The sequence below is a fragment of the Gossypium arboreum genome, chromosome 13, assembly GCF_025698485.1.
Source record: "Gossypium arboreum isolate Shixiya-1 chromosome 13, ASM2569848v2, whole genome shotgun sequence".
In the NCBI taxonomy this organism is placed as follows: Eukaryota; Viridiplantae; Streptophyta; class Magnoliopsida; order Malvales; family Malvaceae; genus Gossypium; species Gossypium arboreum.
Window position 1 is genome coordinate 62,539,857 of NC_069082.1, and position 25,721 is coordinate 62,565,577.

Genomic DNA, 25,721 nt, shown 5'->3' on the forward strand with positions numbered 1-25,721 from the left:
AACTCAAGAGACTCAATAGGCAAAGTCTTCTTGGATGCTAAGGTTTCACATATATAAGAATGAGTAGAACCGGGGTCAATCAAAGCAATCACATTAGTATTGAAAAGAGTGAAAGTACGGTAATGACATCCGGAGAGGCAGATCCTCGCGTGCTGCGTATGGCATAAGTCCTAGCAGAGCCCGAGCCTCGGATCGATGGTAGCATCTCTAGATCCTCTCGACCGCCACTAACATTGCCCATATTTCTAGGTGGCCTACCTCGGCAAATGGTAGCACCCGGGTTTCCACTCTGACTTACATTCTGTTCAAGTATCCTCGGGCAATCCTTCATAAAGTGGTCGGCCGATCCACACTTATAGCAGGAGCGATCACGAAACCAACAGCTCCCCGAATGCCATTTGCCACAATGTAGACACTTCGCCCTCTCTCGGCGATCATTTCCACCACTGGCGATCGAAGTGACTCGTGTGGTCATAGGGGGTCGATCGCGTCCTCATCTAGAAAAGCCCGAAACGCCTCTAAAATGGCTCACATCATCTCGAAATCTCTTCGATGCCTGTTGAAGAGACTTTCCCGAGGACCTCTTTCCGAATTCTCCGGTTCCCACATCAACTTTTTGTTTCTCCTTTCTAAGCTCTTCGGCTTTACAAGCTCGCTCAACAAGTACTACGAACTCTCGTATTTCGAGAATGCCAACGAACATCCTTATATCATCATTCAGCCCATCCTCGAAGCGTTTACACATAATAGCCTCGGACGAAATGCATTCTCGCGCGTATCGGCTAAGCCTCACAAATTTTCGTTCATAGTCGATGAATCGACATAGAACCTTGCTTAAGATCAAGAAATTCCTTCGCTTTTGGTTGATGAATCTCGGTGATATACTTTTTTCGGAACTCGGTTTGAAAGAATTCCCAAGTCACTTGCTCTCTAGGTACCACAGAAGTCAGAGTACTCCACCAATAGTAGGCGGACTCACGTAGCAAGGAGATGGTACACTTTAAGCACTCATCGGGTGTACAAGATAGCTCATCGAGCACCCGGATCGTGTTATCCAACCAAAATTCGGCTCACTCAGCATCATCATCATCCGTAGCTTTAAATTCAGTGGCCCCATGTTTTCGAATCCTATCGACTGGGGGCTTACTTGACCTTATTTGGTCAGTCATCGGAGGTATTGTAGGTGCGGGGGTTGCATTTGTCGGGAATGGAGGTTGTGGAACAGCTGTGTTAGTTCGAATGTATTGGTTAAACCATTCGTTCATCACACTATAAAAGGCTTGCCTAGCCTCATCATTCGGATTGCTGGCCATAGGTTGAGAGTCCGCATTGCTGTCCCCTTGCGCGAGCAGCGCCACACTCTCCACATCATCGCCTATCGCTTCGGTTGGGATCGGGATCCATTGCTATAAACAAACACATCACGGTAGTCCTAGAATCGACTAAACCGTGGCTTTGATACCAATAAAATTGTAACACCCCGAACCCGAGACCATCGCCGGTGTCGGACACGAGGGGTTAACAAGCCAAGTCCACATATTTTGCCCACCAATTTGACATTTCCAGTCAGGCTGGAAAACTGCGTCACCGTCGCCTTAAAAATCATATCTCGAGTTCCAAAACTCGGAAACTGGTTTTGTAAATTTTCCCTGAATTTATACTCATATATCCATCCATGGATTTATTTCTAGAATTTTTGGTCGGGCCAATTGGTACAGTTTATTAGTTAAAGTTACCCATGTTACAGGGATCGACTGCTTTGACCTTCGCGCGTTACAACTTGAATATCTCTCTGCACAGGGCTTTAATACTGGTGTCGTTTGTTTCTAATGAAACTAGACTCAAAATGGAATCTGTAAATATAAGGCATGACTCCTAATTCTTTCTGGATAATTTATAGTAAATTTTTAAAGTTGCGACAGGGGACCCAGAAACCATTCTGGCCCTGTCTCACAATAGCTTTAATATCTCTTAACATGTAACTCCTATGACCATTTCGTTTCTTCCATATGAAAATAGACTCATCAAGGTTCATTTACATAGCTTATTCACTATTTAATACCATCCCTACAAATTTTGGTGATTTTTCACATTCACGTCACCGCAGCTGGCAGCATCTGTTTTGAAGGTAGGTCTTACCTATTTTGTAGTCTCCATGAACCAACTAGTCTTGCCATACATAGGTTCACATATGATCATTATAACCATACCAATGGCTGATCATGTGACCAACATTCCCACTTCAATCCATAATCACATCATGACACCATATATATATATACAAACCGCAAATAGTCTAAGTTCAGTACTTCACTTTTACGAGCCATTTTCGCATGGCCGAACACATATACATCACAGCATATTTAAACCAACAAAGGGGTAGTCCTATACATGCCATTTCAAAGTTCAACCAAAAATTTATACCAAAATGGAGGCGTTGATAGTGTGGATGACTTCGACTTTAATGATCCCAAATCCGATTGCTATCGAGCAAAATCTATAAAACAGAGAGCCAAAGCAACGGGGTAAGCATTTTTATGCTTAGTAAGTCTCAAGGAATAAAATCAGCTTTAATTAAAGCAATACATTCACATAGTCAAATGCATCATTTCATTAATACACATTCACATAATCATTCTTACTTCCCACTTCATCATTATATACTTTCACAAGGTATCAACCTATTCAATAGCTGAAATTGTTAGTCGATTGAGCGAATGTTGCTCAAACATGTCGACTTTCCAATGCACATATAAACATACCTTATTCTTTGGGCCTTTCGAGCGTACTAATTGAATTTATTACAGCAACCAACACTCACCTCCAGCCCAAGCTTCTTGAATACAACCGGATATAACCACGTGCACGAATGCCTTGGTCTTAGCCGGATGTAGCCACTAGCACAATTGCCTTGGTCTTAACCGGATATAATTTCCAGCATAAATGTCTTGGGACTTAGCCGGATATCATTCAATTGCTCATGCACACATGCATCAATAATCATTAGACATTCATATTTCATTTTCGTTACTAAGGCTCAAACGCAAATATAATCACAAGCATAATCGCCTTCGGGACTTAGCCCGGGTATCATTCAAATACTCATACACACATAAATCAATAATCAATACACATCCATATTTCATTTCACATAATTCAAGTAGGGTCACTTCTTGAGGACTTACCTCGGATGTTGTCGAACGGCTTTTACGGCTATTCGATCACTTTTTCCTTCCCCTTGTCCAATTGTGGCCCTCTAAGCTCTTGAGCTCAATCTTGATGCAAGTTTAGCCAAATATCCTTCTAGATCTCTTCTAAACAAAGGAAATGAAGCAAAAATCTCTTCTCCCTCTTAGTATTTTCGGCCAAAAAGGAGAGAACAAGGATGAACAAATTTTTTTGTTTTCTCTTCTTGGTTGCACGGCAATGGGGGGGGGGAATGCTACTCTCTCACACATTTTTTTTTCATTCTTTTCTTACCCATGCTTATTTGTTTATTATTTCTCCCTAATGCCCAACAAAACATGTTTCATGACATGTTTAGCCCATATCTCTTTGTCATGGCCGCCATCACTTGTAAAAGGGAATTTGACATGCAAGTCCATTATTTTGCATGCATGCTTTAATTAGTCATCACACATTTCCCTATCGTACTTTCAAAGTTCACTACTAAGTCCTTTCTAGTGGAATTCACCTTTATAACACTAAATCAATCATCATAAAATGTCATACATGAGCACACACATATTATAGGCATCAAAATAAATTTTTAATTATTTTTATGCCTCGGTTTTGTGGTCCCGAAACCACATTCCGACTAGGGTCAATTTTGGACTGTCACACCGTAAACAAGGGGTCGAGGAATTCCGGGAAAATATTGATGATGACTCGGAGAGGGCATAGTTTTGGCTAAAAAATACCGTTAGGGTGTTTGATGAGCTATCATGTACACCCGAAGAATGCATGAAGTCCGTAGTGTCACTCCTGCAAGATTCGACTTGGAACACTTTTGTGTTAGTTGTACCGAGAGAACGAGTAACCTGGGGATTCTTTCAGGAAGAATTTTGAAAAAAGTACATTAGTCAGAGGTTCATTGACCAATAGCGAAAATAATTTCTCGAACTAAAGCATGGTCGAATGACAGTAACAGAGTATGAGTGTGAGTTCGTGAGGTTTAGCAAATACGCTAGGGAGTGTGTACCTACCAAAGCCATCATCTGCAAGAGATTTGAGGATAAATTGAACGAAGACATCTAATTATTGGTTGGAATCTTAGAATTGAGGGAGTTTCTGGTGCTCGTGAAGAGAGCAAGTAAGGCCGAGAAATTGGCCAAAGAGAAGAAAAAAGCTGACATCGAGTCCCGAGACTAGAGGAAAAGATAGATGGGGAAATCACATCAGTCCTCATCTAAAAGATCGAGAGATTTCACTACCTGATCAAATGCTTTAGTGGAGTTTTTGGGTAGAAAGAAGAACAAGCAACACATGGTGTCGAAAGCTCAAACTATTTCGGTCGCTAATGTTGGTAGTGCTCGCCCGAATAGACCAGAATACCCATAGTGCGGTAGACGTCATTTCAGTGAATGCCGAGGAAATGAAAGAGTTTGTTTTAAATGTGGGTCATTGGACCATTTTATTTGTAACTGGTCCGAGTTGGATGAGAAAGAGAAAAAGCAAGACGTGAGGGTGAGTAGTTCTCCTTCAAGGGGTAAACCACAAAAGAACCTGGGCATGGGGCTAATAGTAGAGGTGCTCCTAGAGATACTGCTGTGAGGTTCAAAGGCTGAGCGCTTGCAAGAACTTATGCCATTCGCGTTCACAAAGAGGCATCTTCACCAGATGTGATTACGGGTACTTTTTCTATTCATGATATTTCTATTGTTGCTTTAATTGATCCAGGGTCTACCCATTCTTATGTCTGCATGAAATTAGTACCCAGTATGAATATGCCTATTGAGTCTACCGAATTTGTGATAAAAGTGTCAAAACTGTTAGGTAGGCATATGATAGTTGATAAAGTGTGTAGAGATTTTCCTTTGATGATTAGAGGTTATTGTTTTTTGGCTAACCTCATGCTACTACCATTTGATGAATTCAATGTAATCCTGGGAATGGATTGGTTAACTTCTCATAGTGTTGTAGTGGATTGTGGAAGGAAATCTATTAAGTTGAAATGTGAAGACCGGAATGTTCTTTAGGTTGAACCAGATGAATTAGATGACTCACTTGTAGTAATATCATCTATGACTACGGAAAGATATCTGAGAAAATGGTTTGAGTCCTACCTTGCATTTGTGTTGAATAGCCAAGCGTCTAAAGTGAAAATTGAGACAGTGCAGATGGTATGTGAGTATCTGGATGTGTTTCTGGAAGAGTTTCCCGGATTGCCTCCAACTAGAGAATTTGAGTTTGGTATCGAGTTGGTCCCTCGTACGGCACCCATCTCAATCGCTCTGTATAGGATGGCTCCAACAAAATTAAAAGAGTTGAAAGTACAGTTGCAAGACCAAGTTTTTCTCGGTAAGGTGCCCCAGTGCTATTTGTGAAGAAAAGGGATGGGTCAATGAGATTGTGCATAGACTACCGATAGCTCAACAAGGTGACTGTGAAGAACAAGTATCCCTTGCCATGGATCAATGATTTATTCCATTAGTTGAAGGGAGCCATCGTGTTTTCTAAGATCAACTTAAGGTCGGGCTACTACTAGCTAAGGGTTAAGGAGAAAAATGTACCGAAATGAGGTTTGGGCACTATGAGTTGCTTGTTATGCCCTTCGATTTAACAAATGCCCCTGTAGTGTTTATGGATTTGATGAACCGCATGTTCTGGCCGTATTTGGATAAGTTCGTAGTGGTCTTTATCAAGGACATATTGATTTATTCGCGTGATGAGAGTGAACATGCGGAGCGTTTGAGAATGATTTTACAAACCTTGAGAGATAAACAGTTTTATGCCAAGTTCAGTAAGAGTAACTTTTGGCTTAAAGAGGTCGGATTCCTAGGACACAATGTATAGGGTGATGGGATTAGAGTTAACCCAAGCAAGATCTTGGCTATTGTCAAATGGAAACCGTCGAGGAATGTGTCAGAAGTTTGAATCTTTTTGGGTTTAGCTGAGTACTACAGAAGATTTGTGAATGGATTCTCTATGATAGCTACTCCGATGACAAGGTTGTTATAGAAGGATGTTGAATGGATGGAGAAGTGCCAATAGAGTTTTGAGAAACTAAAGGCTTTATTGACTGAAGCCCCAGTTTTAGTGCAACCGAAACTGGGAAAAGAGTTTGTGGTGTATAATGATGCATCCTTGAATAGGTTAGGGTGCATGTTCATGCAAGAAGGTAAAGTGATAGCCTATGCCTCGAGACAGCTAAAACCACACGAGAAAAACTACCTGACGCACGATTTAGAGTTGGCCACCATTGTGTTCGCGTTAAAGATTTAGAGACTCCATTTGTATGGTGAGAGATGCCAAGTGTTCACCGACCAAAAAGGCTAAAGAATTTGATGACTCAGAAAGAGTTGAATTTACGGCAACGAAGGTGGCTAGAGCTGATAAAGGATTACAAGTTGGTGATTGACTACCACACCGAAAAGGCTAATGTAGTGGCTAATGCATTGAGTAGGAAATCATTATTCGCCTTGAGGGCTATGAATACTCAGTTGGCCGTGATTGATGATGGCTCGATTCTAGCCGAGATGAGAGCTAGACTTACGTTCCTTCAAGAGATTTGTGAGGCTCAGAAAGGTGATAGGGACTTGCAAGCTAAAATGGCTCAGTGTGAGATGGGAAATGAATCAGAGTTTAGTATTGGTACCGACGATGTATGATGTACTGAGACAGAATTTGTGTACCCAAGGATAATGAGCTCATTCAGAAGATTTTACGAGAGGCACATAGTGGTTGTTTGTCTATCCACCCTGGTAATGTGAAAATGTACAATGACTTGAAGAAAATGTACTAGTGGTCGGGGATGAAAAAAGACATTTCAGAGTTTGTTTCTAAGTGTCTAATTTGTCAACAACTGAAAGCTGAATACTAAGTACCTTTGGGTTTACTTCAACCGCTAATGGTTCCTCAATGGAAATGGGATCGGGCAACCATGGATTTTGTATCGGGGTTACCTTTAACGCTGAAGAAAAAGTATGCCATTTGGGTTGTTGTCGATAGGCTTACAAAGCTGACGCATTTTATACCAATGCGTACTGACTATTCCCTTGAGAAATTGGCTGATCTATATGTTTCTGAGATCGTGAGACTTCATGGAGTGCCCCTGTCGATTATTTCAGATAAGGGCCCAAGGTTTACCTCAAGGTTTTGGAAGAAGTTGCAAGAAGCTTTGGGGATAAAGTTGAATCACAACTTTCCACCCGCAAACCGACGGTCAGTCAGAAAGAGTGATTCAGATCTTAGAGGACATGTTCCGGTGTTATGTTCTTGAGTTCCAAGGCAGTTGGGAAAAGTATTTACTGCTAGTCGAATTTGCCTATAACAATAGTTATCAATCAAGTCTGAAAATGGTGCCTTATGAGGCTTTGTATGGGCGTAAGTGTCGTACACCCTTGTATTGGACCAAGCTAAGAGAGAATTAGATACACGAGGTTGATTTAGTTAAAGAGACCGAAGAAAAAGTTAAGGTGATTCGCTACTATTTGAAGGCCGCTTCGGATAGACAGAAATCCTATGTGGATTCAAAACGGAAAGAGATCGAGTTTCAAGTCGGGGATAAAGTATTTTTAAAAGTATCCCTGTGGAAGAAGGTTCTCCAATTCGGAAGGAAAGGCAAATTAAGCCCACGATTTATTGGACCTTATAAGGTGACTGAGAGAATTGGACCAGTAGCATACTGACTGGCTTTGCCCTCAGAGTTAGAAAAGATTCATGACGTATTTCATGTGTCCATGTTATGTCGATATAGATCGAATCCTTCGCATGTGATTTCGCCGACTGAGGTTGAGATTCAGCCAAATATGGCTTATAGGGAAGAGTCAGTTAAGATTTTGGCTTGGGAGATTAAGCATTTGAGGAATAAGAGCATAAAGCATTTGAGGAATAAGAGCATAACACCTGTTAAAGTATTATGGCATAGACATGGGGTCGAATAAGCCACATGGAAACCTGAGGAGACCATGAGATACCAATACCCGAATCTATTCACCGGTAAGATTTTCGGGGACGAAAATCCCTAAGGGGAGAATCGTAACAGCCTGATTTTTGTCTTAGTTGGAACAGTGGTTTTGAGACCATCAATCCAAAGTCAAAGAAATTGTTTTATTATTATTTTAGAGTTATAGCATGTTTATAGTAGTGCATAAAAATTTTGGTGAAGTAATTTTAGCGATTTCATGCTTAATTACGAAAAAAGACTAAATCGCATATAGTGCAAAAGTCTTGATTTGATAGCTAAGGGTGTTAAATTTCTATGAGATTTAAATTGGGGGTCTTTAAATGGCAATTAAACCCTTTAGAGAGGCTTGGCTGGCCACAAGGCAAAGAAAATATAAAAGTCAAAGTGTTAGGTATTTGATGACCTAACGTATGATAAAATAATACCCTGAAGCCTAGCCTTCATCTTTTTCATTCATCCTTTCTTCTTGACCGAAAATATCAGCCATAGGAGGGTTTTTGAAGCTTGAAATTTCAGCCACTTAGTCTCTCTACAAATTAAGAATTACAAAATCCGGCCTAGACTAGGGAAAAGCAAAACAAGTGGACTAAGCTGAAATAGTCGTCTACATTTTGTAATTCGAGGTAAGTTGTATGTCAATAATACAATTACATTGTTATTATATGTGGTCGAATTGATATAGCATAAATTGCTTGTTTGTGGAAATGACTATGATTGATATAGCATAGATTGCTTGTTTGTGGAAATGACTATGTATGGTGAATATTGAGATAGTAGAACTCCCGTTTGAACCTTAGGAAATAAATCGGTTATTCATGTCATGACATTCAGGTTATTTGTATGCTAGTGTAAGACATGTCTGGGACATGCATCGGCCTCGAGATGTAAGCCAGTGTAAGACATGTCTGGAACATGCATCGGCTACAAAATGTGTCAGTGTAAGACCATGTTTGGGACATGGCATCGGCACGTATAGAGGTGTCAGTGTAAGACCATGTCTGGGACATAGCATCGGCACAGATATGTGAGAGCTAGTGTAAGACCATGTCTGGGACATGGCGTCGGCCTCGATTTTAATAGTCAGTGTAAGACCATGTCTGGGACATGGCATCGACTTGATGGATAAGCTAGTGTAAGACCATGTTTGGGACATGGCATTTGTAGCAGCCCTAATTTGACCCTAGTCGGAAAGTAGTTTCAGAACCACAAAATTGAGTCACGAAAATAATTAGATGTTATATTCTGTGCTTATTGTATGTGGAATTTGTATGTGTGAATATTTCGTGCCTTAATTTTATCAATTAGGTGTTAATTTATAAGAAAGGACTCATGTGATAAGACTTGAAAATGTGATAGGTGGATTTTAAAGTGGCCAAATAATGCATGAATTACTGACATGGGGGACTTGCAAGTCAAATGGACCACTTTTAATTTAGTGGCCGGCCATAATGATGGTTGATAGATAATATATGCATTTTATTTTAGCATTATAATAGTTAATGGCTTTATATTATGAAATAAAGAATAATTAAAATAGGAAAAGAGTGATAAAAACAATGTATGTTCATCTTTCTTTTCCCCATTGCCGTGACTAGTGAAAGAAAAATAGAAGAAGAAGCCAAGGAATTCGGCCATGGTTATTTCATAAATCCAAGGCATGTTAATGTGATTTTTATGTAATTGTTTATGAAATTAAATTGATCAGTGCATTGTATAGTTAACCCATGGTTTAAATTCATGAATTATTGAACATATGTGCATTTGGCAATTTGTTAAATTGTGATAATTTGATAGCTTTTGGAAGGTGTTGTTTAGATGTTAAATTTGCTTATATAATGGCCGAATGAGTGTAATGTTAATGAATGATTAAGTTGAATTCATTGTTGATATGTATGAAGTTGAAGTTGTCGTATATCTATGCTTTTGGGAAAGGAAATTTGTTTTTATATAAATTAAGCATGTTCTTATTAAATTGAGCTTTGAATTGATGTAATTAAGTGAAAAATGAATTGATGGAGTTGTGAGTGTATAAATTTCATTAGTTGGGGCAAAGCATGTATTCGGCCATGTGAGTAAAATGTTAGATTTCGAACGTTTGAAATTTTAAATTATAAATGGTTATTAGATGAGCCCTAAGCTTGCTAATTTTTGTTTGTGAAGTTGTCAATTGATATCTTAATTAGGGAATTGAATATTGTTTATAATTTGAGGTTATTGAAAGTCGAATTAGATGATAAATAACAATCGGCTATTGTGTTTATATGAATATATATATGCTGAATGTAGTCTCGGATAAGTAAATTTTGATGTATTAGATTGGTAACATGGTTATGCCGATTGTGAAAATGTGATAAAGGTGCCAAGAAATAATTTAGTTGTTGGTGTTTTAAAGTAAATTGAAATGAAGTTTTGTCGAATGTGTTTATTGGTGTGTGAAAATTTGAATTGTAACGTTAAATAGTTAGTATGTGTTCTATGATTTCCGAATGTGAATAAAGGTAAATAATGTGGAGAAGGATGAGTTGAGTTGTAAAATTTATGTATATGAATTAGTGGTTAATGGACAATCTGTCAAAGTGGTTAATATGCATTTGTATATGTTATAATGGCCGATTGTAATCAAGAATAATGATGTGAATGAATGGTTGTTAATGAGTTGTTGTATGTTTCTTATTAAGAAAAATTGTTAATGTTTGAATCTAAATAAATTAGTTAAGTAATTAAACAAACCAATTTATTTTACCTAGCTCAAGAGCAAAAGGAACTTAACTCAGAAAAGGGAAAAGCGAAACAAATGGAATAGTCGATTCGTAGTTGTCCGACGACATTTAAGGTAAGTTCTTAAGTGTTTGTGTTTGATCATGTTATATGCTTAAGAGTTGAATAATCATAATTAAGAAGATGTTTGATTGTATATATATATATATATACACATATGTTCTTTGTGTTGAATGAATATTAAATTAAAGTTATGAGCCATATGTGACTAGCATATCTAGTCGACTTTGATACTATTAAATGATGTACTAAGATATGTGTTTCAATGTGGAAATTAAACCCTATGTGGTTGAAATGATGAAAATCTTTGTTCATAGATATGTGTTTCAGTTATACGTAATTGAAGTATAAGTTATGAAAGTATGAAAGAACAGGTGAATTGTTTATCGAAATGTGATATTCGGGCCTCGACCTAGCAAGCTTTAAGCTGGTGAATAATATTATCGGGCTTCGGGCCTAGCAGGCTATAATGCCGGTGAGATAATATCGGGCTTCGGGCCTAGCAAGCTATAATGCCAGTGAAATGATATCGGGCTTCAAGCCTAGTAGGCGAAATGCCGGTGAATGAGTTCAGACTTAAAGTCTAGCAGGCTTTTTGCCGGTGATGAATTCGGGTTTAAAACCTAGCAGACTAAATGCCGGTGATTTGATAAAAGTCTAAGACTATGAGACCTCGTGTTAAATCGGCAATTGAATTCGTTCAATACATTAAGTTGGCCAGGTATGTGATATATACTTATACATGTTAGATCGATTGGAATTGAATCATGAATGTGAAATGAGAAGCATAGGTGAAGATGTCGTATGTGTATGTGTGTATTCGGTCATGGTGAAAGGTTATATGAATTATGTGAAATACCATTTAGATATGAATGACGAAAGTAACTGTGATTATGAAATGGTACAATGGTTAAATTCGGTTGAATTAAAGTTGACAATGAAGTATTTAAATGCCTATGTCATATATGTGAGTAAGGGTAAAACCATCATAAATTATCGATAAGGGTGGGCTATGTGCGGAACCATCTTATAATTGCTAATTTGAACGGTTGTGTGCGAATCATTGAGCATGATGTATTGTATTGAGATTATGCTTAAGTGAAATTATAGATATGTGATGAAATTGATTGGTGATATACATATTTAAATAATATGAATGCAAAGAATGTGTGAAAGAGTAAATTTGCAATAAATCTGCTTGGGATAGCAGCAGTAACGTGATTTTGGAAAATCACCATAAATTGTGGGAGTTGAATTAGAAGCTTAATAAATTATTAAATTAAAGCTTAATGAGTCTAGTTTCTTATAAAAGAAACCGTGCAAGCAAAATAATTTCTGATAATGAGATATTTGAAGTGGCGTGAGACAGAGTCAAATGACTTCGGGGTCCCCTATTCTGTTTTTATAAAATCATTATAATTTGTAAAAAAATGTTTATAAGATAAAATTTATATTCTTAGACTCCTTAATGAGTCTAGTTTCAAATGAAATCAACTAGAACATATTTTGAATTCTGTACAATGAGAAATCTGATTCATAGTAAAGAGTGGTCAGATTAGTCAAACAGTGAAGCAGGGGAAACTTTAAGAAAAATCTGGTATTGATTGGCCAAACCAAAAATTTTGAAAATTTTATTTGTAGAAGATATATGAGTCTATTTTCAGGAAAATTTAACGGCAATTGATTTGGAGTTTAGTAGCTCCAGTTATAAATAATTTAGTGACTGTTGCTCAGGAAGTCAACTTGTAGTGAATTTGTGATTATGTTGTAAACATTGATAAAACTTGTTAATGAGTTGCTTATTGTTTTCTTTTGAACTTACTAAGCGTAAAGCTTACTCCCCTTTTCTTTCCCATATTCCCTAGGGCTGCCAGGTTAGCTCAGGTTGGAGGCCGTCAGAGATATTATCACATTGTCGAGTCTACGCTATCGGCGTAAGTAAATCTTAGTGTTTCAAGACTATGGCATGTATAGGGTTGTAAAGTTGAGTATGTAATATTATGATTAAGCCAAATGCTTTGGCTTTTTATTAAGGTAGTTTGATTATTCATATGCTTGTATGTTATTATCTCCTGTGATGTGGATTATAGCATGTATATTTAGAATTTGAATTGTGATTCATTGTTGAGTAAGTAAATGATACAAGACTAAGATATTGGTAAATATTTAATAATGCCTCATGAATATATTGGGGCCTTGTAAGCCCGATTAAAGGATAATATACGCGTGTATGAAAGGTTTAAAATTGATCAAAATTTTTTTACAGCCTCGCTTTATATAAATGGTTGAGTTTAAATCTGGTAGCACCTCGAACCCTGTTCTGGCGAGGGATACGGGCAAAAGGTATTACAGCATTGGCATTATACCCTATGTTTGAGGCTTAGTAAATATCCAATAGAATTCCAAATGGTTCAACGGTGAGAGTTACTGTTTAAGTTAAACGAGAAAAGCATAACCATGTTGTGAGTGGTACAGGTACCTATTTGAAATGTATGAGATGTGAGCTCAATATATGCTATGTGAATTGTATTAGACAGTGATGAGTAAGTTGTGCTTATGCCTACTTTTGTATTATGAGTATGATGACGAATGGTAAAGCTGTTGTTATATTTATTTGCATGCAAATTACTAAGCTTTATGCTTACTCCCTCTCCTTTCCATTTTCTTATAGTGCTGCCTAATTAGCTCAAGCATCATCGGATGTCGGGGGCATCGATTACTGTAACGCCCCAATTTTCGGGAATTCTGTGAATGTTGGCAAAATTTCATGCTTTGATTTTGTCATTTGTGAGTGAAATTATGAAATAGGACCTATGTGAAAATGTTTGAAAATGCTATAGGCTAATTTGTAGTGGCCAAATAAATAGTAGTGCAAAATAGGAGGATTTGTATGTCAAACCCCCCATTTTACAAGAAGTGGCCGGCCATCATTTTGTTGAAGACAATATGAGCACTTGATATCCATAATTTATGGTACAAATTGATAAAAAAAAATTGATAATGGGTTAGGTAAATGTTCCATGATGGGCATGATAAGCATTATGGGCATTTTTTTTTATTGACATTATGGCATAGGTATGGCACAAATAATATAGGTTATTTTGTGTCATAAAATGTTGGGTAATAAAATAACAAAAGGATGAAAAGAACAAAGTTTTGTCCATCTTTATTCATCATAGCCGGAAGTTAGAGAAGAGAAAGGAGAGGAGAAAGCTCTTGAGTAATCGGTCACTAGGAGGAGGAAAATTAAAGGTAAGTTCTTGGTACCTTGCTTCTATTTTGAGGTTCATGAGTTCTTCTTGATTCTACCTTAACTCTTGAAGCATATTTTGGTTTTTAGTTGTGCTGTGAGCATTTAGTCATGAATTGAAATGAAGGAAATGGTTGTGTTTCATGTTCTTTTGATGAAAAGTGGAAGATAGTTGAAGTTGAGCCAAACAAATGAGCATGCATGTCCCTTAGATGCTAAAGGGAAAAATCGGCTAACATGTTGTGCTTTAAAATGATGAAATGGAGATTATACTTAAATAAAATCATAGATATGTGATGATTGATTGGTGATATACATGTTTAAATAACATGCATGCAAGGTATGTGTGAAAGAGTGATTTGGTAATAAATCTGCTTGGGACAGCAGCAGTAACGTGACTTTGGAAAATCACCATAAATTGTGGGAGATGAATTAGAAGCTGAATAAATTATGTAATTAAATATTATTGAGTCTAGTTTCAAATGAAATAAACAAGAACATATTTTGAATTCTTTACGATGAGAAATTTGATTTGAAATGGAGAGTGGTCAGATTAGTCAAACAGTGAAACATGGGAAACTTTGAGAAAAATCTGGTATTGATTGACTAAACCAAAAATTCTGAAAATTTTATGGGTAGAAGATATATGAGTCTATTTTCAGGGAAAATTAACGGCACTTGATTTGGAGTTTCGTAGCTCCAGTTATAAATGATTTAGTGACTGTTTCTCAGGAAGACAGCTTGCAGTGAAATTATGATTATGTGGTAAACACTGACAAAAATTTGTTAATGAGTTGCTTATTGATTTCTTATAAGCTTACTCGATCTATAGGTGTGGTTGGCGAATATTGTAAGGGGTTAATCGTAGTTCGTATTTGAATAGTTAGATCAACGTGTTAGTAATCCAATTGTAGGCGGTTCGTGTGTGGATCTCACAAGATATCGTCGCAGCAGTGTGTAACTAACACCCTCTTATAGACTAGATCGGCACAAGCCGAAAAGCCGAAATGCCGAAAAGATGGTATTTTGAGATCTTGCGAGTGTGTGAATGCTCATGAGATTAATAGTTTGATGTATATGGTAAATTAAAGTGATAAGACTGCAGAGTGCGCGATTTTGTGCATTTCGATATTTTTGGGCTTAATGGGCCAAAAACGGGATAATGGGCCAACGGGCCCAATTTGTTAAGAAAACGCGGTAAGTGTTTCTGATCGTACGTAAATGACTATGTTATGTATGAAAACCTTAAGAATAGTTAAATTACTTGAATACCCCTATGTATGCAAAATTACCATTATACCCCTAGGGTTACTTTTAACTAAAAAGCATGACGATCTGATTCTGTATGATGTATGCCATGATTATATATCTGTTGCATGGGGACTTGGGTTATACTATGGAGGAAGCGTCCTTGTGGCTATGCCACAATTTATCTAATCTGGTGGCTCTGCCACATATATCTGTCCTGGTAGCTATGCCACAATTATCTGATCTGGTGGCTCTGCCACATATATCTGTTCTGGTGGCTCTGCCACAATATCTATATCTGGTGACTTTGTCACAATATCTGGCAGCCTCGCTGCGATATCTGTGGTGTGTAGCGGTTGGGTGGGTCGAGTAGTCTCCCCACATGGTGTAAGGCTGATGCAGGGGTGTTATGGATGAATCTGGGTTGGGTTTACGCATAAACATGTAATATCATTACGTTACATTATGGGCCTATGGGCTTTATTCGAATTTTGTTCGGCTAAGGCCAACTTATTCTAATTCGTGGTTTGAGTGATATAGGCTCGGTTGGGTTAATTTACACCGAGTTTTCCCAAACTCACCCTTTTATTTTCATCCACGCAGGTAATCCCCAACCATAGTAGGCTTGGAGCTGTGAGGGAATTCGGAGTGGCCACCCGTTCTGAAAGTTTGATTTTCTTCTGGTGAACTGGACATCCTTTTATTTACGTTTGAAGGTTTGGGTTTTTAAATGTAATAAGGCCGCTTAATTATTTGTGATGGTTTTAATATGTATGACTAAGATAGGTATTACTTATTTTAACTGTTGAAATTAGATAGCTTTAGGGCGCGTTTTCAAAAACAACAATTGATTTCAAAATAACACGACAACAAGCAAAGCTTCCGCAATGAAAGTATTTTCCAAAATTAATCACTTTTCCTAAAAATGACTTACTCAAATCAGTTTCCTAGAAATATCCATGACGTTAAGGTGTGGCAATGGCGGTATGCATGTCTAGGATTGGATCCGAAGGGAGCTTGGTACTTAAGTAGTCCGATGGACTCACCACCTCTTTTCCGGTTTCCTACCTGGTGCACAACTTCCATTCACTTTAACCTATAATGAAATTATCTTTTAAAACACTAAGTAAGTTTTTCTGGATCAACAATATAAAATGTTTTGAACGCTTCGATGTGGCATGTTGGATCCGGTCATAACGTCTGGGCTGGGTTTGGGATGTTACATTTAGTGGTATCAGAGCCTAGGTTGTAACAACTCGGCTGTTGAATGGGTTTACAAAAACAAAGATTTTCGAAAGCAAAAATTTTATAAAGAATGCGAAAAACTCAATTTTCAAAATTTAGATCTTGAGAATGTGGCATTCCGAATCTCCGGCTCAAGTCTATAAGTATTCTAAATTTTTCTGAATATTTTCCTGAATTATCTGTCTGTACTGAAACCCTACTAGGACACTCTAAAATAGGATAATACTTAAACCATAGGAAAATCTGATAAGAGATTGAAACTGTAGCTAGACTTCGATTCTGCGAAAATAAACTTTGAATTACTGTCTGATTCATAAAACATTTGTAATAATCACTGGAATACTAAGTTAATGCATAAAATTCGTAAATAGATAATATGATATGAGTACAAGAGCTACTCGTGGAAGAGGCCGTGGACGTGGCCGAGGAAGGGCTTGTTCTGTATCTTCATCTTCGGGACATATGCCGGCGGTAGATGCACTGGTACCGATGACGCTCTGTCGCAGGCAATGCTTCGTGTTTTGGAAAGGGTTACCGGGACAAGTTCGGGCAATGGAATTCGAGGATCGATTTCTGAACGACTCCAAGCCAACGGAGTGGAGATCTTTAGGGGTGTGTCTGGTATCGCCTCGAATGTGACAGAATATTGGTTGGAGGCCACAGAACGAATTATGGATGACTTGGATTGCTCTGTGGAGCAGAAGCTGAAGGGAGCCGTATCGTTGCTACGGGACGAGGCTTACCAGTGGTGGCTCACTGTGAGAGAAGGAACCCCAGCTGATAGGGTAACTTGGGAACTGTTTAAGACGGCCTTTAAAGGGAAGTATGTTGGAGCGAGTTATGTGGACGCCCGTAGGAAGGAATTCCTGAATCTAGTGCAAGAAGGTAAAACAGTTACCGAGTACGAGGCCGAGTTTTTGAGGTTGAGCCGGTATGCTGTGGGCATAGTTGCTACGGAGTATGAGTTAAGTGTGCGCTTCGAGGATGGTCTTAGAGATGACCTTAGGGTGTTAATCGCTCCGCAGAGGGAGCGAGACTTTGCGGTCTTGGTGGAGAAGGCAAGGATCGCTGAGGAGGTTAAGCGTGCTGAAAAGCAAAATCGGGAGAAGGATCGGAACTGTTTCCAGAGGGATTCAGGACCCTCGGGTGGTGCAAATAGGATTATTAAGAGAGCAAGAGTGGAGGAACCAGTTCAAGCAGTGCCGATGAATGTGGTCAGACCATCAATCTGTGGAGACTGTGGTAAGGTACATTTGGACGAGTGTAGGAAATGCTCTGGTGCTTGTTTTCGATGTGGATCTATGGAGCATAGAGTACGAGACTGCCCTCAGAAAGCTGATCAGGTTCACGTTGCTGAACAGAGGATTGCTCAACCCGTAAGGGGTAGACCCCAACCACTGAGAGGACGTGGACAAGGTAGGGGTAGAAATGGAAATGGTCGAGGTCGGGGGGCACCTGGCAGGGGTGTCAGAAATGCTGAAGCTCGACAGCCAGCTTTGGTGTATACAACTCGTCGTCGAGAGGAGGGCGACGCACCTGACGTCATAACTGGTACGTTCTTGGTTTCTGGCATGCCATATACTGCTTTGGTGGATATTGGATCTACTCATTCCTATGTTGCATGTGCCATATCTGAGTTGTTGGGTGTGCACTCTGAGAAGATGGTGAGTGGGGTATCTGTACTAAGTCCTTTGGGTCACTCGGTTAGGGTAGACAAATTGTATAGGGATGTACCCTTAAAAACTTAAGGTAAGATTTTCCCTGGAGATCTGATAGAGTTACCGTTCAGAGAGTTTGATCTCATTTTGGGAATGGACTGGCTTGTTAAGCATAAAGTGACTCTGGATTGTGCTGCTAAACGAATGGTGTTAAGGACCACAAAGGATGAGGAGGTTATGGTGATAGGTGAGCGAAGGGATTATTTGTCCAATGTGGTGTCGGCATTAAGAGCTGAAAAGCGGATTCGGAAAGGTTGTGAGGTCTATTTGGCATTTGTAAGTCAGTCAGAAGAGGAGAGATTGTCAGTGGATAAGGTTAGGACTGTAAAGGAGTTCCAAGATGTTTTTCCGGAGGAGCTTCCAAGATTGCCTCCGAACCGAGAAGTGGAGTTTGGAATCGACTTATTGCCTGGAACGGCACCAGTGCCTATCGCACCGTATAGAATGGCACCGAAGGAGTTGGTGGAGCTAAAGGTACAAATTCAAGAGTTTTTGGATAGGGGCTTCATTAGGCCAAGCGTGTCTTCATGGGGAGCACCAGTGCTATTTGTGAAGAAGAAGGATGGTACAATGCGGATGTGCATTGATTATCGCCAGTTGAACAAACTAACAATTAAGAATAAGTATCCACTGCCAAGGATTGACGATCTGTTTGACCAGCTTAGAGGGGTTTCTGTATTTTCTAAGATCGACCTCCGATCTGGATATCATCAGTTAAGGGTCAAGGAGGCAGATATCCATAAGACGACATTCAGGACTCAGTATGGTCATTACGAGTTTTTGGTTATGCCATTTGACCGATTTAACGCTCCTGCGGCATTTATGGATCGATGAATCGGGTGTTCCAACCATTCTTGGATCGATTCGTAGTCGTCTTCATTGATGATATCTGGTATATTCTCAAACCTGAAGCGAAACATGATGAGCATCTCCGTATAGTGCTGCGAGTGTTAAGGGAGAAGGAACTCTTTGCGAAGTTCAGCAAGTGTGAATTTTGGTTGAGGGAGGTAACCTTCTTAGGACATGTGGTCTCTGGCGAAGGGATTAAGGTGGACCCTCGAAAGATTGAAGCAATTTTGGAGTGGAAGCCACCTAGAACGGTGTCAGAAATTCGAAGTTTCCTAGGGTTGGCAGGATACTACAAAAGGTTTGTGGAAGGTTTTTCTGTGATGGCAGCACCTCTGACGAAACTCATAATGAAAGGAGTACCGTTTGTATGGACTGAGAAGCAGTAGGAAGCTTTTGAGAAGTTGAAGAAAGTTCTGACTGAAGCACCTGTGTTGATTCAGCCAGAGTCTGGAAAGGATTTTACTGTGTACAGTGACGCATCACACGTGGGTTTGGGTTGCGTGTTAATGCAGGAGGGTAAGGTGGTTGCATATGCATCACGACAGCTTAAACCTCACGAAGGGAACTATCTTACTCATGATTTTGAGTTGGCAGCAGTGATATTTGCACTTAAGATTTGGAGACATTACTTGTATGGGGAGAGGTGTATTATATACACAGACCACAAGAGTCTTAAGTATTTGTTGACTCAGAAGGAGCTGAACCTTAGGCAAAGGAGATGGATTGAGTTGCTTAAGGATTATGACTGTTCGATCGAGTATCACCCAGGTAAGGCTAATGTGGTAGCCGATGCTTTAAGTCGTAGAACTGTATCTAATCTAAGAGCAATGTTTGCTCGTTTGAGTCTGTATGATGATGGCAGTTTGTTGGCTGAATTGCAAGTAAGGCCAACCTGGGTGGACAAGTTTAAGGAAAAGCAGTTGGAAGATGAGTCTTTGGTTGCTCGTTTTCAACAAGTTAAGGAAGGGGAAACTTCTGAGTTCGGTTTAAATGGTGATGGAGTTCTGTGTTTCCGAGGAAGAATTTGTGTTCCGAGGAAGAATTTGTGTTCCGAGGGACTCTAATTTAAGGCAGACAATATTGAAGGAAGCTCATGGGGGACTATGTGCCATGCATCTTGGAGGGAATAAGTTGTATCACGACTTGCGAGAATTGTACTGGTGGTCTGGACTTAAGCGAGAAGTAATGGAGTTTGTAGGAAAATGTCTGACATGCCAACAAGTGAAAGCTGAGCATCAATTACCCTCTGGACTGTTACAGCCGGTGAAGATACCACTTTGGAAGTGGGAGAGGGTAACCATGGACTTTGTGAGTGGGTTGCCTTTGACACCATCAAAGAAAGACTCGGTGTAGGTGATTGTAGATAGGTTGACCAAATCAGCCCATTTCATACTGACGTCATCGACTTTTCGCTTCAAAAGTTAGCCAAGCTGTATGTGGCAGAGATTGTACGACTTCATGGAGTCCCAGTTTCGATTGTCTCTGGCCGAGATCCCAGATTCACATCTCGGTTTTGGAAAAAGTTACATGAGGCATTGGGGACGCGATTGAACTTTAGTACGGCTTTCCATCCCCAAACTGATAGTCAGTTAAAAAGGGTTATTCAGATTCTGGAGGACATGTTGAGGGGATGCGTGATTGACTTTCGAGGTAGTCGGGAGGATTACTTGTCGTTGGCAGAACTTGCGTACAATAACAGTTACCAGGCGAGTATTCGAATGGCATCGTATGAAGCACTGTATGGACGAAGGTGTCGTACACCTAGTTGTTGGACTGAACTAGGAGAGCGACAAATTCTTGGACCACAGTTGGTAACTGATACTGAGGATAAGGTCAGAATAATTAGGGACCGGTTAAAAGAAGCATCTGATAGGTAAAAGTTGTATGCAAATTTGAAGCGTAAGGAGATTGAGTACTCAGTAGGTGATATGGTCTTCTTAAAGGTTTTTCCTTGGAAGAAGATATTAAGGTTCGGTAAGAAGGGTAAGTTGAGTCCGAGGTTCATTGGGCCTTATCGAGTTTTGAAGCGAGTAGGCCCAGTGGCTTATCAATTGGAATTGCCTCCAGAGTTAGACAGGATTCACGATGTTTTTCACGTCTCCATGTTAAGGCGTTATTGTTCTGACCCTGCTCATGTCCTGCCAGTTGCAGAAATTGAAGTTCAGACTGATTTGACCTTTGAGGAGGAGCCTGTGCAAATATTGGCTCGAGATGTTAAGGTTCTCAGAAGGAAATCTGTCCCGTTAGTGAAAGTGCTTTGGCGTAATCATGGAAGGGAAGAAGCTACTTGGGAATCAGAAGAGACTATGCGTCAACAATACCCTCAACTATTTGGATCAGGTAAATTTTGAGGCCGAAATTTCTTTAAGGGGGTAGAGTTGTAATGCCCCAATTTTCGGGAATTCTGTGAATGTTGGCAAAATTTCATGCTTTGATTTTGTCATTTGTGAGTGAAATTATGAAATAGGACCTATGTGAAAATGTTTGAAAATGCTATAGGCTAATTTGTAGTGGCCAAATAAATAGTAGTGCAAAATAGGAGGATTTGTATGTCAAACCTCCATTTTACAAGAAGTGGCCGGCCATCATGTTGTTGGAGACAATATGTGCACTTGATATCCATAATTTATGGTACAAATTGATAAAAAAATTGATAATGGGTTAGGTAAATGTTCCATTATGGGCATGATAAGCATTATGGACTTTTTTTTTTATTGACATTATGGCATAGGTATGGCACAAATAATATAGGTTATTTTGTGTCATAAAATATTGGGTAATAAAATAAAAAAAGGATGAAAAGAACAAAGTTTTGTCCATCTTTGCTCATCATAGCCGAAAGTTAGAGAAGAGAAAGGAGAGGAGAAAGCTCTTGAGTATTCGATCACTAGGAGGAGGAAAATTGAATGTAAGTTCTTGGTACCTTGCTTCTATTTTGAGGTTCATGAGTTCTTCTTGATTCTACCTTAACTCTTGAAGCATATTTTGGTTTTTAGTTGTGTTGTGAGCATTTAGTCATGAATTAAAATGAAGGAAATGATTGTTGTTTCATGTTCTTTTGATGAAAAATGGAAGATAGGTGAAGTTGAGCCAAACAAATGAGCATGCATGTGCCTTAGATGCTAAAGGGAAAAATCGGCTAACATTTTATGCTTTAAAATGATGAAATGGAGATTATACTTAAATAAAATCATAGATATGTGATGATTGATTGGTGATATACATGTTTAAATAACATGCATGCAAGGTATGTGTGAAAGAGTGATTTGGTAATAAATCGCTTGGGACAATGAGCGAGAACGTGAATTTGGAATATCACCATAAATTGTGGGAGATGAATTAGAAGCTAAATAAATTATGTAATTAAATATTATTGAGTCTAGTTTCAAATGAAATAAACAAGAACATATTTTGAATTCTTTACAATGAGAAATTTGATTCGTAATGAAGAGTGGTCAGATTAGTCAAACAGTGAAACATGGGAAAATTTGAGAAAAATCTGGCATTGATTGACTAAACCAAAAATTATGAAAATTTTATGGGTAGAAGATATATGAGTCTATTTTCAGGTAAAATTAACGGAACTTAGTTTGGAGTTTCGTAGCTCCAGTTATAAATGATTTAGTGACTATTGCTCAAGAAGACAGCTTGCAGTGAAATTATGATTATGTGGTAAACACTGACAAAAATTTGTTAATGAGTTGCTTATTGATTTCTTATAAGCTTACTCTGATCTATAGGTGTGGTTGGCCGAATATTGTAAGGGGTTAATACGTAGTTCGTATTTGAATAGTTAGATCAACGTGTTAGTAATCCAATTGTAGGCGGTTCGTGTGTGGATCTCGTCAGCATATCGTCGCAAACATGTGTGTAACTAACACCCTCTTATAGACTAGATCGGCACAAGCCGAAAAGTCGAAATGCCGAAAAGATGGTATTTTGAGATCTTGCGAGTGTGTGAATGCTCATGAGATTAATAGTTTGATGTATATGGTAAATTAAAGTGATAAGACTGCAGAGTGCGCGATTTTGTGCATTTCGATATTTTTGGGCTTAATGGGCCAAAAACGGGATAATGGGCCAACGGGCCCAATTTGTTAAGAAAATGCGGTAAGTGTTTCTGATCGTACGTAAATGACTATGTTTTGTATGAAAACCTTAAGAATAGTTAAATTACTTGAATACCCCTATGTATGCAAAATTATCATTATACCCCTAGGGTTACTTTTGACTGAAAAGCATGACGATCTGATTCTGTATGATGTATGCCATGATTATATATCGTTGCATGGGGACTTGGGTTATACTATGGAGGAAGCGTCCTGGTGGCTATGCCACAATTTATCTAATCTGGTGGCTTTGCCACATATATCTGTCCTGGTGGCTATGCCACAGTTATCTGATCTGGTGGCTCTGCCACAATATCTGTATCTGGTGACTTCGTCACAATATCTGGCAGCCTCGCTACGATTTCTGTGGTGTGTAGCAGTTGGGTGGGTCGAGTAGTCTCCCCACTTGGTGTAAGGCTGGTACGGGGGTGTTATGGATGAATCTGGGTTGGGTTTCTGCATAAACATGTAATATCTATTCTGTTCTATTATGGGCCTATGGGCTTTATTCTGAATTCTGTTCTGGACTAAGGCCAATTTATTCTAATTCTGTGGTTTGAGCTGATACAGGCTATGGTTGGGTTAATTTACACACTGAGTTTCCCCAAACTCACCCCTGTTATTTTCATCCACGTAGGTAATCCCCAACCATAGTGGGCTTGGAGCTGTGAGGGAATTCGGAGTGGCCACCCGTTCTGAAAGTTTGATTTTCTTTTGGTGAACTGGACATCCTTTTATTTACGTTTGAAGTTTTGGGTTTTTAAATGTAATAAGGCCGCTTAATTATTTTTGATGGTTTTAATATGTATTACTAAGATAGGTACTACTTATTTTAACTGTTGAAATTGGGTAGCTTTAGGGCGCGTTTTCAAAAACAACAATTGATTTCAAAATAACACTACAACAAGCAAAGCTTCCGCAATGAAAGTATTTTCCAAAATTAATCACTTTTCCTAAAAATGACTTAATCAAATCGGTTTCCTAGAAATATCCATGACGTTAAGGTGTGGCAATGGCGGTATGCATGTCTAGGATTGGATCCGAAGGGAGCTTGGTACTTAACCAGTCTGATGGACTCACCACCTCTTTTCCGGTTTCCTACCTGGTGCACAGCTTCCATTCACTTTAACCTATAATGAAATTATCTTTTAAAACACTAAGTAAGTTTTTCTGGATCAACAATATAAAATGTTTTGAACGCTTGGATGTGGCATGTAGGATCCGGTCATAACGTCTAGGCCGGGTTTGGGATGTTACAATCACACTATCAACCGAAGCACTTGGTATAGTTGGTTTTATTATTTTAAATATGGCATGTATAGGGCTTAGACTTTTGAGTTTTGTGTCAATGTTACTTTGGCCAAATGTGTTGGCTTGGGATGAATCCCTTCATTTTGTATAAAGCCTTGGATAATGGCTATTGTTCATTATTGATAGATGCAAATGATGATATTTACATGGATGAGTAAATTACATGAATGAGATAATGCCTTGTGTGGCTGATTAGACCTTGTATTGTTGTGTGGATTTGTCATGTTAGATGATATGTAGGTTAGTTCAAGTAAGGGTGGTAAAAAGGCTTGGTAAATAGTCTTATTTGGTCCACAGGGGTAGACACACGGGCGTGTGTCTAGGCCGTGAGTGACACACAGTCAGCCCCACGGGCGGGTTGCTTGGCCATGTGTCCACTGCATGTAAAATTTGGAAGTTAGTATGCATGGTAGTAAACACATGGGTAGAGACACGGCTTTGTGTCTCGATCGTGTGGAGGACACGGCCTCTGCCACAGCTGTGTGCCTTGGCCGTGTGTCCTAAATGGGATGCTGATGTTAGAAATAGAATATTAAGGTTTTTAGACACGGGCTAGGACACGGGCGTGTCATGGCCGTGTGAGGGACACGGGCCATAGACACGGGCATGTGTCAGGCCGTGTGAAAACCCCTGTAGGATTGAATTGAAAAATAAATATACACTGGTAAGGGACACAGGCGTGTCCCTAGGTGCTTAGGCCGTGTGTGCCACACGGGCCAACAACACGACCTGGTTCAAGTTCCACATGGTCGTCTTGCCCTTTCACACAGGTGTGTGCCTTGTTTCAAGAGTTATTTTTTCTAAAGTTAGTTTAAGGACCCGGGTTAGTCCCAAATCGTTTCTAATGGATGTTTGGGGCCTCGTAGGCCCATATTAATGAGTTTAAACAAAGTTAAAAAAAGTTTTAAATTTGATCGAGTCTTAAGAACATCGATATGATTGTATGCATGTGATTAAGTATGGTAATGCCTCGTATCCCGTCCCGTCGTAGGGCTTGGGTGTGGGGTGTTACAACACGGATGACCACACGCCCATGTGGCATCGACAGTGAGGTTTTTTAGCTTTTACCAAAGCTTGTTTTTTCT

At 39.2% G+C, this 25,721-nt stretch overlaps 1 long non-coding RNA gene across 1 annotated transcript; it reads left to right on the forward strand.

Annotated features, from left to right (window-relative positions):
• The first annotated feature begins 23,032 nt into the window (after positions 1-23,032).
• LOC128286544 (uncharacterized) lies at positions 23,033-24,161 on the forward strand. The gene is made up of 2 exons (XR_008277149.1): positions 23,033-23,082; positions 23,963-24,161. It is a non-coding gene; the product is annotated as an uncharacterized LOC128286544 (long non-coding RNA).
• Positions 24,162-25,721: the final 1,560 nt, after the last annotated feature.